At 39.0% G+C, this 15617-nt stretch overlaps 1 protein-coding gene across 10 annotated transcripts in view; it reads right to left on the bottom strand.

Annotated features, from left to right (window-relative positions):
- The window catches only part of ROBO2 (roundabout guidance receptor 2), a 1562785-nt gene that overhangs the window by 861606 nt on the left and 685562 nt on the right, over nucleotides 1–15617 (bottom strand). The gene's annotated exons all lie outside the window — the stretch shown is intronic.

Below are 15617 nucleotides of genomic sequence, written 5' to 3'. Positions count from 1 at the left end.
TATGAGCTGACCATCTACCAATTTCTAGAGCTGTAAAAGTTCAAACATGAGGAATCAGCTGAGAGGAGCCTAGTGAAGGCTGGTAGTCCATTTAGGTTCAAAATTTAAGAAAAGAAGCAGAGTCCGTTAAGAAGGGAAGCAGACCCATAAAAGAGAAAAGAAATACAGTGAAGAAAATAGTGTGTTGCCTCAAGGTAAAAAAGCTACCTTGATAGCTGACTAGTTTTCAGGTGCCCATTGTATGAGTTCTGTTTGTGCTTAACGCTTATAGGTTCCATAATATTTTCTTTATCCACCTATTGACCAAGAGCATCCAGTCTCACCTGACTTTTACTTGAGCTCGTTTGAATTTAGTTTTTCAAATAGACCAAGAAATGGTGTTAACTAAATATTCCCAAATGTGTATGCATGGGTAGTTAGGACAACAAAGTATGTACAAAGTTGGCCATGGAGCCTTATGCATAATATTGAAGAATTGAAGCCAGAATAAATACTATTACAGCAACAGCACTTAATATTACAAACTCATTTTGCATACATGCATTGAGTTTAACATAAAGGCTAAAAATATACAATCATATATTTATTTTGATATCAAATATGTAAAGGTGGTTTTGTTTGATGGAATTAGAGGTTATTATTTTATTTCACTGGCTTTTTTATTTTTAAATTGTCCAAATGAAGCATGCATTATTTTCTAATCAGAATAATAAACTAAGCAAGAAAAAAAATATACTTATAAGTCAAAGTCAAGAACAGAATACAATAGACTATGATTGTACCTACGATTTTTTAAAAAAGTTAAAAACTAGAAGTATATATTCTAATATGACTTTAATAAATTTTTATGGTGGCAGATTAGGGATTTTTGGGGGGTGTTTTCACTTTCTTGCATAACTTTTCTCATAACATTTATGTTAATATGTAGAATTATGTTCCACAAATCTGGCACATGTGCAGTAGAGATCTGACATTTTTGTCATATATGAGTCAACTGCTAAGTATATGAAAACATGGTGGTGAGGTAGTAATTTATGTTGACTAAAGTGAAATTATTATGTTTAAGAATCATTTTCAAAACAAAGTTTCTAAATCACAGGACAGCAAAAGCTTTTAAATGGATAAATTGTCATCCTAAATATGCCTTAAAGCAAATTTTATGCTACTGAATATTAAACTCCTGAAAGTAGTGGATTGACATGAAATACTGGTAGCATCAAACTATTTTATATAAATACTATTCCTGTAATATGATTTTAGGAGAGATAGGATTGTGTCTTTATGATAGAGACAACATAATGATAGCTAATGTCTGGAAGGTATTAGACTGTGGTTATAATAATCACTGTAATTGTAACAGTTCATGCCAGCTCAACTGCACATCTATTCTTCATTTGTCCCTAACCTAATTTGTTCTACATATGAATATACAACCCTCATCAATTTAAAGTGCCATCCCTTGGCTATGTGGGTCATTAAAGACAATACATAATGTATGAGTTCAACAATCCAAACTTAGAGGGGGAAGTCTTTTTAGCCAAGTGTGAAATCATTGCTACAAGCTGACTTCTGAAATTTAATCCAAAGCAAGCCATGATCACAAATGACTATCAATCAATTTCAGCATTGCTCATATTTTTATTTTGAACGGAAATGTTTCATTAATATTTAGACTCTAATATTCATCATTAAAGCAATTGACACCAGCAAATTATATAGATAACTCTATGAAGTTACTGAAATTTTTCATAGAGCATTGCTTTCCCAAAAGACAAACAATTAAATCCTGACAATGTGCTGAAGTCATTGGAACTAGTTCATTTAAGAAACACAACTCATTACTTGGGATGACAGGATAAGTAGTAGGTTTGCTGTGGTAGTAAATAAAAAACACACACGCAGTGAGTTAAGTGGAACTAAATATTTCCCACTTTATGTTAATACTTTTGAGGGCTATATGGAAAATGAATATAGAAAAATTAATGAGAGTTGAAGGATTATAACATACTTGGTGATTATGTTAATACCATGACATTATTTTGACTATTTAGCATTTTCCATTTTTATGAATATTATTTTGTTTCATTTCCTATTCCCTTCCTCAAATCTAGTTTCAGTTGCAGAGCTTTAAAAAAGAAAATCCCCATCCTATCAAAATGAGTTTAATTAGAAACACAAAATCTGTTTGTCTAGGATCCCTCAATTCAGCCTTGAATACTGAGGGTAATAGATTGTTCAGGGAGGTGAACTCATTACCTTTACCCCTGTGCCCACTTCCTGTGAACATGAGAGTAGATAAGATTCAAAACTTAGAGAACTTGGAAAATTGCTTTCAGGGATATACCTAGGTTACAATTTTACTTTGAAAGTGAAATGTGAAAGATTAATTTTTCCATGTCTTCTTCACGCTATGACATATAAGTACTGACTTTCTTGACAGTTTAGCAATTTTTGCTTAGGTAGTCTTCTTAAACAAATATGAAATATTAGAATGAAGGACTGTTTTCTTTGAAATTGATATTTTTTAGTGCACTTCTTGGCAATAATCAGAAATAAATTGCTGGAGGTTTTTTTGGCCAGAAGATTCTTTGTAGTGCAAGTGAAGAGGGAAAAAAAGCTATAACATACGTAGAGTGAAAACTAGAGATATTCCATGATACACTGGGAATTACAGTTGCAACATGAACTTGTGATTTACATTTCTTTTCAGGGTATGTGTTTGTGTTTCTAAACATGTGCATAAAAACATAGGAGATAGGATCATTTCCTCTTTGTGGTTATAGGATATTATTTCTATTTAACTTTTGCAATTTTTATGGCATAGACTAAATGTTTATTTTAAATTAATATGAAGATACTGAGCTATTAAATATATTAAATGAATGTATGACATCTTTTTCAGTTTTTTGTATTTTCTTAAAATTTCATATTCCTTTTTATGTCTTCTAGTAGAATACTAATTCCAAAGCAAGAGTGCTACCTTACTTCATATTTTTTACACGCAATAAAAAGTTTTTATTTGTGTTCTATGTTTAGAAGTCCTGGGAAAAGTTGAAAAACAATTTCATGTTGAGAGTTGTTACAACCATATAAACCACTTTAAAGCTTTCGCATGATGATTCTCAATGGAGATCTTGGCATTTATACGTAGCTTAAAATATGTGTTTAACATCCTTGTAAATACAGTACTTAGCTAATAAAATATATTTGAAAATATTGCTGATGACACTGACAATATAATAAGCTTAATGCTAAAAGCTCTCATGTGTGTGTCTCTCTTATAAAGCATACAAAGACATGGTGGTATTACATTTTTAAATGCAATAGAAATATTTAGGTAAATTATATTACTTAAAAGAATCAAAAGCTGTATGTGTTTTCTTGACCTGCAGTAAACTTATGTTGAATGGAAATTAAATGAAACCCAATAGCTTTCACTATTTTACTTCCTGAAGTAAAATAAAATAAAAACTAAAATGACAACGTATTTCTTAATATAAAATACAACTTTATTAAGTTTTGCTTATTTATTTCACTAATCTCAAATTTTTTTCCTTAATTGACTTACAGTTCTTTTAAACCTTTAACCCATGAATACATCAGTGAGTTTAAATTGTAAACATCATTTTAACCTTAAATAAAACAAAGGATCATATACAGGTTCAAAACTAGAAATCTCTGAGCTTTGCAAGATACTAATAGAAAGCTTTCCTCCCTTTGTTGCCCTTGCCCCTGCTTTTAATCATTCATTCATTAAGCTCTTACTTTTTTGCCAGGCCCTGTTGGCAAGACCAGGGACACAACAGTGAAAACAGACAAAAATCCCAACACTCACAGAGCTTACATTTTAGTGGAAAAAAATAAGATGATATCTTGATAATTAAGTAAAATGTCTGATGTTAGACAGTGATAAGAAATAATTCGCAAGGAGGGTGGGTAGGAAGTGTCTGGAGCGACAGGAGTTGTACATTTGGATATGGTGTCAGCTAAAACTTCACAATCAACACTTGAGAAGAGGTTTGAGGTTATTGAGAGAGAGAACCATGCATAAGGAGGGGTGAAGAGTAGTCCAGACATAAATATTCTCTGACATGTGTCTGACATGTTTAAAGAGCAGCAAACAGGCCTGTGTATAGCAAGTGAGAAAAAGAACAGTAAGAGGTAAACTCACAAACATATGGAGACCACTATAAGCATTTTAACTCCTACTCTATGTGAGATCTGAAGCCACTGCTGTGTTCTCAACAGTGCTTCACATTGGGAGTTCATTTTTGAGGGGTTATCTTGACTGTTGTTTTGAAGGAGGAAGGAGCAACTTTGGAAACAGGAGCATAGTTGCGGGTGCTGTTAGAGGGAAATGAAGTGATTATGGAGGAAGAGGATGAAGTATATAATGAGTTTGCTCCCTTCAAAGATTCAAAAATAGAAAAATAAAGTTTATGCAATTCCATAATGCAAAGATGATCACTGCAAATTTTTCATTTTTTGGCTTTATTACTTTTCTCTATTTTTGAAAAAAATGTATATTTTAAAAAACAAGTTATGCCCTTTATATTGGCAAAGTCAAAGATATTTAGATGAAAAAGTATTTCTAAACATATTATATATAATACTAGAGGCCCGATGCATGAAATTTGTGCAAGAGTAGGCCTTCCTTCCCCAGCTGCCAGCACCGGCATGCCTCTTGCACCCGGGACCGGGCTTCCCTCACAGCCCTGGCTTCGTCTGGAGGTTGTCCAGTCTAATTAGCATATTATGCTTTTATTATTATAGACTAGAGGCCCGGTGCACAAAAATTTGTGCACTCGGGGGGGAGGTGGGGTGCCTCAGCCGGCCAGTGCCCTCTCACAGTCTGGGACCCCTCAGGAGATAACGACCTGTTGGCTTAGGCCTACTCCCAGGTGGCAGAGGGCAGGCCCAATCCCTAGGTTCAGCCCCTGGTCGGGCTCAGAGCAGGGCCGATTGGGGAGTTGGGGCGCCTTCCCCTGTCATGCACAGAGCAGGGCAATTGGGAAGTTGCGATGCCACCCTCAGTCACACTCAGGGTAGGGCCGATTGAGGGGTTGGGGCACCGCCCCCTGTCACAATCAAGGCAGGGTCAATGGGGAGGTCGCGGCGCCACCCCCTGTCACTCACAGAGCAGGGCCAATCAGGGAGTTGGAGCGATGCCCCCTGTCACTCACAGAGCAGGGCCCATCAGGGGGGTTGAGGAGCTCCCCCCATCACTCACAGAGTAGGGCCGATAGGGGAGTTGGGGCACCACCCCCTGTCACACTCAGGGAAGAGCGGATCAGGGGGTTGGGGTGCCGCCATTGTCACACTCAGGGCAGGGCCGATGGGGAGGTTATGGCTCTACCCCATCACACACAGAGCAGGGCACGTGGGGGGCGGTGGTTGGGGAGCCGCACCCTGTCACACACAGAGCCGCAGGGCGATCAGGGGGTTGGGGAGCTCCCCCCTATCAGGCACAGAGCAGGGCTGACCAGGAGGTTGGGGCACCTTCCCTTGTCACGAACAGAGCAGGGTGGATAGGGAGGTTGTGGCCCCGCCCCCTGTCACACACAGAGCCGTAGGGCGATCAGGGGGTTTGGGCGCTTCCCCCTGTGACGCTGATCCCGGTGCTGGGAGGCCTCGTGGCTCCGCTGATACCGGTGCTGGGCAGCATATTACCCTTTTACTATATAGGATAGAGGCCTGGTGCATGGGTGGGGCTGGCTGGTTTGCCCTGAAGGGTGTCCTGGATCAGGGTGGTGGTCCCCACTGGGGTGCCTGGCCAGTCTGGGTGAGGGGCTGAGGGCTGTTTTCAGGCTGACTGAAGCTCCCAACTGCTCCTTTTTTTCTTTTTCTTTTTTTATTCTGGGCCAGGTTTTGCTCTGGCTCTAGCTCTGAGGCTTCTGCTGCTGAAATCAGGTATCTGGGTTTGGGTTCTATAATCAAAACAATGTATAACTCCAGCTCTGAGATCCTGGCCGGCTGAAAGCAGGTTTCTGGGCTTTTGTTTAGCTTCTATGTTTGTTACAATGTTTCTTAAACTGCAGGCTCAGAGGCTGGCAAGGCAGGCGGGGAACGTTGGAGTCCTCCGTCACTGAAGCAAGCAAGCCTCATGTTAGTTTCAAGCTGCCTGGCTGCCGGCCACCATCTTGGATGGCAGTTAATTTGCATATCTCCCTGATTAGCCAATGGGAAGGGTAGCAGTCGTACGCTAATTACCATGTTTCTCTTTTATTAGATAGGATGGTATTTCCCTTTGTACAATAACTTAATATGTAGCAAAAACATTAAATATTATTTAGTCATTATCCTAATCATCCCACTTTTAGGAATTTATTCATAGAAAATAATAGAGATATCAACGATCCTATATAATAAAAGGCTAATATGCAAATAGATCAAATAGTGGAACAACCGAAAAACTGAACAACCAGTCACTATGATGTGTGCTGACCACCAGGGGGCATGCATCGAACATGGTAGGGATTGGCCACAGCGGGATGGCGGAGCAGGTGAGTGGGGGTGCCAACCCAAGGGGGGGCACCGGTCGCCATCATCAGGGTGAGCCTATGGTGGTTAGTGAAAATTCTTTGCTCCGTACCACAGTTCCACTCAGCACTCACACCTGCTGCCAGCGCTGGCCCCGCTCACACCCACAGCTGGTGCCTGGTGCTGGTACCAATTGCTTGGAGCCATCAGTGGGGGAAAATGGTGGTTGCTAGCCCTGATCACCCCTGAGGGCTTCTCAACCTTCCCCTGATCCTGAGGGGTGATCGGGGCAGCAGCCACTGCTGGCACCCACTGATGATGCCAGCCCTGCTCACACCTACTGCTGGCGCCAGCTCCAATCGCCCTCTGTTGACAGCGGATGCAAGCGGGGCTGGCGCCATCAGCGCATAGGAGCAGGGGCAATGGGAATGAGGCTGCTGGCAGACAGGGAGCATGGGCTGCAGCAGAAGGGGCCAGGCAGAGGCATGGAGGATGGGCTGAGACCCGCCCCTGTGACTACTGCAGCCTCGAGGCCCACAGTTCCTTTCAAGGTGCACTAATTTGTGCACTGGGCCCCTTGTTTATATATAAATATGTCCTTTGCTGTGTTGTTTGTAATAATGAAAAACTGGAAGAGAACCATATATAATTTAACATACTTTGTATTTTATGGAAGTTATCTTAAACATTGCTTAGAAATTTGGAAGAACTTACTGGGAAAAATCTAGGCCAAGGATATTTTTATTGTTGTTGTTTGGGAGAGGACAGTTTTCTAACAAACATTATGGAGATGCATTTAATAATGTAATTCTGTGAAGATATGAGTTCTGTCTACTTAAATCCAATTATAATTTCTTGGTCATCTCTTAAGTGTTCTATACCATGGGAGAAGAATAAGAAAAATAAAAAAGAAATAACAACTCAGAGCCCAGCAATGCCCCCCAAAATGCTGCTGCATTCTCAGTAATTTAAGTTCTGCAAAGATTCAGTGCAAGAAGAGGTCAACAAATTTTACTATAGCAAATTATTTGGGATAGAATAATAATTTTAATTATTTTCAGCTGGATTTTAAATGTTTCAAAAATGATTTATCTCCTTCGGTGTTTAAATAAAAATGAGTTAGCTAACAGCATTTCTTTGAACTAGACTGCCCTCAACAATTGATTATTTGTGGTAGTTTTTATGGATGAGTTAGTTATTTAACTCCCTTCTAGATTTAACTCAGTTCATACTGTTGACAATTTCAAACTATTCAGACTTCCACTATTTTGAAGTACAGGATTTAACCTTGTTTCTTCAAGAAACTACTCTAATTCTCTCTCATTAGGACTGTTACATACATAGCCACTTCAGTGAAGGGATTTATTTATGGATATGAGAAAGAAGAAACTGAGCTCTATAAAATACGTAGTGAAGCTGCTAGTGACAATATACTTTTAAGATATTTCAAATGCATTATTCTAATGACATTTCTAAAGAAAAATTAACGCAAAGATAAACATTCTCCAAGGAAACCCAAAGAGATTTATAGAAGAGTCTGGTGGCTTCTGTCCAGTAAAGGATCCTGAAGAGACATTTCCATAATTAGCTCCTAGAGTAAGTTTCCTCTGATTCTTCACACAGCATTGAAATTCCATCACCCTTTGTGTTAACTCCTTTGCTTAACCCTTTGAGTGCCAACCAATATCCTAGGAACTATGCTAAAATTGCCAAGGCATTTTTGCTGATTTTACAGCAGTTTAGGAAAAAAAATATGAATCGCAAGTAAATGAAGTTACATATTCAAAAACTTAAGGAAACCTTTACTACATTGACATATTTAGCAATATCATCATCACTAATAAAAGCAGACTTAGAACTGGACGCCATTTCGAAGCTTTGATAGTGCTCCCAGCACTTTTGGCAAAAGACAGGAGGAGCGCAATCCCCGGCACTGTAGGGGTTAAATATCTTCATTCCCAACAAGAAGCCAAAATGTTAATACAACCAAAGGAAATTCAAAACTGGAGTCCAAGAAATGCAGCCACAATTGATTGTGAATTTCATATCATTTAGACATTGTCACACTTCTATGAGACAGCAACTTTGAATCTCTAGAGAAAGGAAATCAATTTCAATCAAACTGGAAAATGTGAAATTCTCAGACGTAGAACTTCAGTAACTAGATTTACTTAAAAAAGAAATCAAAAGATACTGTCTAGAGACCAGTTGGAAGCATGGAAGTTTTTAAGATAATCATTATAGAAGAGGAATGTATAGCCATTTAAGACAGACCAGTCATTCTACTGACCCCACTTATGAAGGACAAATTGATCTTTCCTTTATCAGAGGATTATACTCTCTTTTTTTCTGATCTGCCTTTACATAAGAAACATAATTGTCACTTATTCAAATTTTCTTTTTGATAAATGAATGAATTCACTATGACTTGGTGATACATGTCTCAGTCATGAGATCTTTGTCATTTCAGCTAGTTCTCTTTCCTAGGTGATTCAATATTCTGGGGTTGGATTTGCTCTAGCTCAAGTAGCACTTCCAGAAGGCCCCTCCCTCGCCATCTTAGTTCCCTCCCACAAATTATGCATTTAATAGTGCATGTGATTCTGTGCCTTTTAGTCAATTAAAGAGATGTCTACTATGTTGTTTAGGAATCTTTTCAAAAAATACATGTGAGCTAATTTTAATATTTTAATATGATTAACATTTTGATATGGAAGACATTTAAATACTGGTGTTTTAGTGAAACTGATTTTTAAAATATTTTTAACTTTTCATATATTCAAATGTAAAAATTGGAACAATGTCTTCCAAAGTTTCAACATTCATGAATAACTATTAGGCAAGTATAAAAAGCAACCAAAAGACAAATCAGAATCTGTAGGGTCTTTATAGTCTTTCATTTATTTATCTAACCAACATGTATTAACTGATGCTTGGATGAAAAGTGAACTAGAATTGTGTGTATGTGTGTGTATCATTATATTTTACATTTCACACATGTAAACTCACTTCATAATTTTAATAATTCTGGGTTTGACTTACCATCCCTATTTTTCAGGTGAAGAAACAAAGCTCTGAGAGTCTAAGTGTCAGATGGAACTCAACTGTCAAAGGTATTCCAATTTATGGCATTCTAAAAGGTAAATTTCTTGAATGTAAGTACTACAATGATGCCTCAATCTTATGTACCAAGTTTGTGCAAAGCACAGGAGTGTATGCATTATGGATATATAAATCCAATGTGGAATCTGGCTTAATTAGCTTTTAGTTTATAAAAGTGATAATGTAGATGTATACATAAATATATAGCAATACAAAGAAGAATGTTATGAAACAAAATAGATATAAATCTATCCTCCTATATAATAAAAGGGTAATATGCAAATTGACCCTAACAGTGGAACGACCGGGAGCAACTGGGAGCTATGACGCACACTGACCACCAGGGGGTAGACACTCAACACAGGAGCTGCCCCCTGGTGGTCAGTGCACTCCCACAGGGAGAGATCTGCTAAGCCACAAGCTGGCTGATGGCTGTGAGCTCAGTGGGGGTGGCGGGAGCCTCTTCCACCTCTTCAGCATCACTAAGGATGTCCAACTGACAGCTTAGGCCTGCTCCCTAAGGATGTCCGACTGACAGCTTAGGCCCAATCCTCCAGGGAGCTGGCCTAAGCTGGCAGGTGGACATCCCCTGAGGGTCCCTAGACTGTGAGAGGGTGCAGGCTGGGCTGAGCACCCCCTCCCCCCAAGAGTGCATGAATTTTCATGCACCAGGCCTCTAGTAGGTTATATAAAATCTTGTTTAGGTGAAATTATAACTTGAAAGTCTAAATACCTTTTTACAATTTCTTAAATGTTTTGTCCACTGAGAAATGGAAAAAGAAGATTGAACCTAAAATAGAGCTATAAATGGTTATCTAAAGTAAAATACAACTGTAACCTATAATATTCTAGTTTCTAGTTTACCTCAGTTTTGGTTTCTGGAGAATATATTAAGAAGAAATGATCCACTTCCAGGTCATACAAACTCATGTTCACATTTTTCAGTTCTTCATGCCATTGTATTTTCTCATTCATCTTTTAGCTCTGAACTTGGGAGAAGCACAGGAGGAAAGGTCAGGCTGCCAGAAACCCTTTCAGTGTGATTCAGTAGCATGACTGCTTAGTTTCAGGCTGTCGGCACAGTAGTAGGCAGGACATAATGTTTCTGCAATTAATCTTTCTGATGCACCAATAATACTTGGTGGGACAGAATGATTACCAGTAGTTACTAGCTCTTTTTTTCTCATTCCTGGCCAATGAGTTCAGCCAATGAGCCAGAAGAACTGTGATTGAAAACCAAAAAGGGGCAAAATCCATTAGCATTTACTTTTCTCAGTATGGTCATTTCCTTCAGTTCACTGAGCTTGAATGGAGCCCATTTGATAAAATAGGGACTATATTATTGCTAATAATCATCATCATAATATATATATATATATATTCATATGCCATTTTAACTATACTATACTTGTAGTTACAATACATGTCTGTTTGCATACATGTATACCTTTTAGAGTAAATCATATAAAATTTAAAACAGAAAGATTGACTTTCCAACGTAGAATTTTATGAGGTAAAATTATCCACTATTTTCTGAAAGGACAATAATGGCATTCAGAAACTAAATGGCAGGGAGCAGCTCCCTCTGAGCTTCCAGCAGTGATTCATAGTTTTGATAGCTCTGAATGAGTTAAGCTTTGTCTCTGTCTTGGCAACCATGTTATATCTGGATGAAGATGTAAATCCTGGGGCACCAGAAGGAATGGAGCCCATATAATCTGCCCTGTGATCCAGAAGCAACCATGCAACAGCCAGAAAAAGAAATACATATAAACATCCCCACCATAACTGTGTTTTTCAGGAACAAGCTTTCTTTCATCAAGAGGACAAAAACGAGTTCCTGATTATGAGAAGGCTGAAGACATGTTAGTTTTGCACTCTGACAGGAAATCTAGAAAGCCTAGTGTCAGTGACCAGATGAAATAATAACAGCTCAATGTGCAGTGCTGACTCAACATGGCTGCAACAGAACCAAAAGCTCTATGTTGAGTCATGGGTCTCTGGAAGGCTACTGTCCAAAAGCCTGTCCATTGAAATCTGGTGATGAGAGAAGTAATGAGGACTAAGCTCTAGCTTCTAACTCTCAAAGTCTGTGTGATGCTGACAAGAGGAAACCTTCAGATCCAGCAAGCTATAAAGGACAACATACATTTTTACTTTTCATTTCAAGGAAGGCTTTCCTGGCCCAATGCCCTTAAATATGGCACCTCTCATCTCAAAAAAAATGCCTTCTCCTCACTCTTCTCATACTTCAAGAACAAAGGTGGGAAGTTGTTTCTGTTGAATGCATTGGACCAGGCCTGAGCTTTACAATTTATGCCAAGTTAGTTCCTAAAGCTACAATTATAATCATCTCCTTGTCTTTTTCAGGCATTTGGTTAATAGAGGAATGGGTTTTCAACTACCTAAATGCAGGCGTGTCTCTTTCAGCTTTATATTTTCTAGTTTCATCAAAATAACTTCATGGCACAATTTCTGTAATCAAATCTAATAAAAGGCAATATGCAAATTAACCATCACTCAGCAACAAAGAAGGTGGTGCCCATAGTGCCCCCCCACGGAGGAAGGGAGGGCTGTGGACCCAACACGGGGCTGCTGGGCTCGGGGTATGCTCTGAGCCCCTGTCGCGCTGCTTGGGGCTCACCCCCAGCCCAGCGGACAGAAACCCAGTGGACAGAATGCGACTGGAGTTCCCAGTCTTTTGGTTTCTGCAGCCCCTGGACCAGAAGCGGAAACCAAGAGCGTGGGGAGCACTAGGAGTGCTGGGAATTGTAGTTCTGGTGGCAGACGCGTTGTGTGATCTCCTACACACTGGAGCAAAGTGAGCCTGGAGCAAGTTACTATTGCGGGTGGGGGATGGAGGGAAATCAAAGGTGAGAGACATAAGTAAAGTCAGAGTGTCGAGGAAAAATTAAAAGGAAGATATCCTGCAACTTCTAGGAAATCTCTACCAATGGAGCAAAGAAAAAAAAAAGACCTCTGTTATTCTGTGAGCACCAAACCAGACCGGGCTGGGGTTTCAGACAATTCGCTCCTATGATTGCCAAGACAGACAGAAACTTCACTCTTTTATGTAGCCAGGCAGATACAATGCACACCATGCACGTTTTTGCGGAAGAGGACTTAACAGCACCGTTTGCTTTACACCCTCTGGTAAGTCACCTTTTTGGTGGCCATCTGTGTTAGTTAATTGCCATAATCAAGAGTAAAATTAAAGCTTTTCTATCTCTATGACAAGCAGGTCCTTACAGCTTGGAGCAAGGCAACTATCTATAATAATAAAAGTGTAATATGATAATTAGACTGGATAGCCAAACGACCTTCTGGACATCATTCCAAACATCCTTCCAGACGAAGCTGTGGTGGTGGGGCAGAGGCAGAGGCCGTTAGGAATGATCAGGCAGGCAGACAGAAGCAGTTAAGGGTGATCAGGCAGGCAGGCAGAGGCAGTTAGGGGTGATCAGGCAGGCAGGTGAGCAGTTGGGGAAATCAGGCAGGCAGAGTGGTTAGGGGCAATCAGGAAGGCTGGCAGGCAAACTTCCTGGATTGTGAGAGGGTGCAAACAGGGCTGAAGGACCACCCCCCCGCTGCCATGCACAAATTTTGTGCACCAGGCCTCTGATAGTTAAATAATTTGTTGTGACTCTGTCCTATTTATATTTTTATTTGTTCATATAAAAGTATTTTGATCTTTATTTTAGTCTGTTTTTTAGGAAACCACAAGATTATCCGGTTCAACTAGCATGTATGCTCAAATATCAACACAATTTAAAATAAAAACAACTGGATATTTACCCAAACTCACATGATCCCCCAAAGTGAGATATGATTGTAATAATTCTATTACAACTCTCATTTTCTTTTAGAACTACAGCAACAATATGACTATCTCAGGATTGACTTATGGTCTACTTTTGTTCACTGGAGTATTTCAAGTGACCCAAATGGTGCTTGATACACAAACATCACTCAATGCTTTAAAAATTATCCCTACAAACCCAGTTAGTGTGGCTCAGTGGTTGAGCACCGAACTATGAATCAGGAAGTCATGGTTCGATTCTCTGTCAGGGCACATGCCTGGGTTGTGGGCTCCATCCCCATTAGGGGATGTGTAGGAGGCAGATTCTACACATCTCATCATTGATGTTTCTCTCTCTCCCTCTCCCTTTCTCTCTCTGAAACCAACTAAAAAAACATTAAACATTATCACTATAAATATTTGAGGTTGAACATAGCAAAATTGGGTATTCTTATTATGGATATTTATCATTTACAATTTTCTTTATTTCTCTTTGTATTTTAAGTAAATTCACAAGAAAAATTCTTGACAGGTCAAATACATATCCAACTGTAATATATCTTAAATCACCAACCATAGAAAATATATTCAAGTGATGACATCAATCAATTTATTATGGATCCATTTGCAGCCAAACATTCCCCTAAACCAGTCTAATGTTTTGGCAACATACCTGAAAAGACTCACTAAAAATTTATTAGCGTAGCTTAAAATAGTTTTTTCCCCTTTGTCTGGCTCAACAAAAGGAATACTGTTTGCCCTCTGAACATGTAGATTTTACAGTTTAACATAGTAGAGTTCATGCTTGCCGAGAATTACAGTTTTTAATGAGCCTTTATTAAAACCATTGCTGTGTTTTAGCTTTCATTTCACCTACTGCATTTTTAAAAATTAATTAATTTTTTCTTTACTGATTAAGGTATTACATATGTGTCCTTATCCTCGCATTGCCCCCAGGCCCCCCACTCATGCCCTCACCCCCCTGGTGTCTGTGTCCATTGGTTATGCTTATATGCGTGCATACAATTCCTTTGGTTGATCTCTCCCCCGTACCCCCACCCTCCCCTACCTTCCTTCTGAGGTTTGATGGTCTGATCAATGCTTCTCTGTCTCTGGATCTGTTTTTGTTCATCAGTTTATGTTGTTCATTATATTCCACAAATGAGTGAGATCATGTGATATTTATCTTTCTCTGATTGACTTATTTCGCTTAGCATAATGCTCTCCAGTTCCATCCATGCTGTTGTAAATGGTAGGAATTCCTTCCCTTTTACAGCATCGTAGTATTCAATTGTGTAGATGTACCACAGTTTTTTTTAAACCACTCATCTGCTGATGGGCACTTAGGTTGTCTCCAAATCTTAGTTATGGTAAATTGTGCCGCTATGAACATAGGGGTGCATATATCTTTTCTTATTGGTGTTTCTAGTTTCTTGGGATATATCCCTAGAAGTGGAATCACTGGGTCAAATGGGAATTCCATTTTTAGTTTTTTGAGGAAACTCCATACTGTTCTCCACAGTGGCTGCACCAGTCTGCATTCCCACCAGCAGTGCAGGAGGGTTCCTTTTTCTCTGCATACTCACCAGCACTTGTCATTTCTTGATTTGTTGATGATAGCCATTCTGACAGGTGTAAGATGGTACATCACTGTCGTTTTGTTTTGCATCTCTCAGATGATTAGTAACTTTGAGCATGTTTTTATATGTCTCTTGGCCTTCTGTACGTCCTCTTTCGAAAAGTGTCTGTTTAGGTCCGTTGCCCATTTTTTGATTGGGTTGTTTATCTTCCTTTTGTTAAGTTGCATGAGTTCCCTGTAAATGTTGGAGATTAAACCCTTATCAAAGATAACATTGACAAATATGTTCTCCCATGCAGTGGGCTTTCTTGTTGTTTTGTAGATGGTTTATTTTGCTGTGAAGAAGCTTTTTATTTTGATGTAGTCCTATTTGTTTATTCTCTTTAGTTTCCATTGCCCTAGGAGATGTATCAGTGAAGATATTGCTTCGGTATATGTCTGTGATTTTGCTGTCTGTGGATTCCTCTAAGATTTCTATGGTTTCCTTTCTTAGGTTTCAGTCCTTCATCTATTTTGAGTTTATTTTTGTGTATGGTATAATTTGGTTGTTGAGTTTCATTTTTTTGCATGTATCTGTCCAATTTTCCCAACACCATTTATTGAAGAGGATGTCTTGACTCAATTGTATGGTCTTGCCTCTTTTGTCAAGTATTAATT

The sequence above is a fragment of the Myotis myotis genome, unplaced genomic scaffold (genome assembly GCF_014108235.1).
Source record: "Myotis myotis isolate mMyoMyo1 unplaced genomic scaffold, mMyoMyo1.p scaffold_m19_p_2, whole genome shotgun sequence".
NCBI classification, from domain to species: domain Eukaryota; kingdom Metazoa; phylum Chordata; class Mammalia; order Chiroptera; family Vespertilionidae; genus Myotis; species Myotis myotis.
This window is presented reverse-complemented; position numbering and strand designations above follow the sequence as displayed.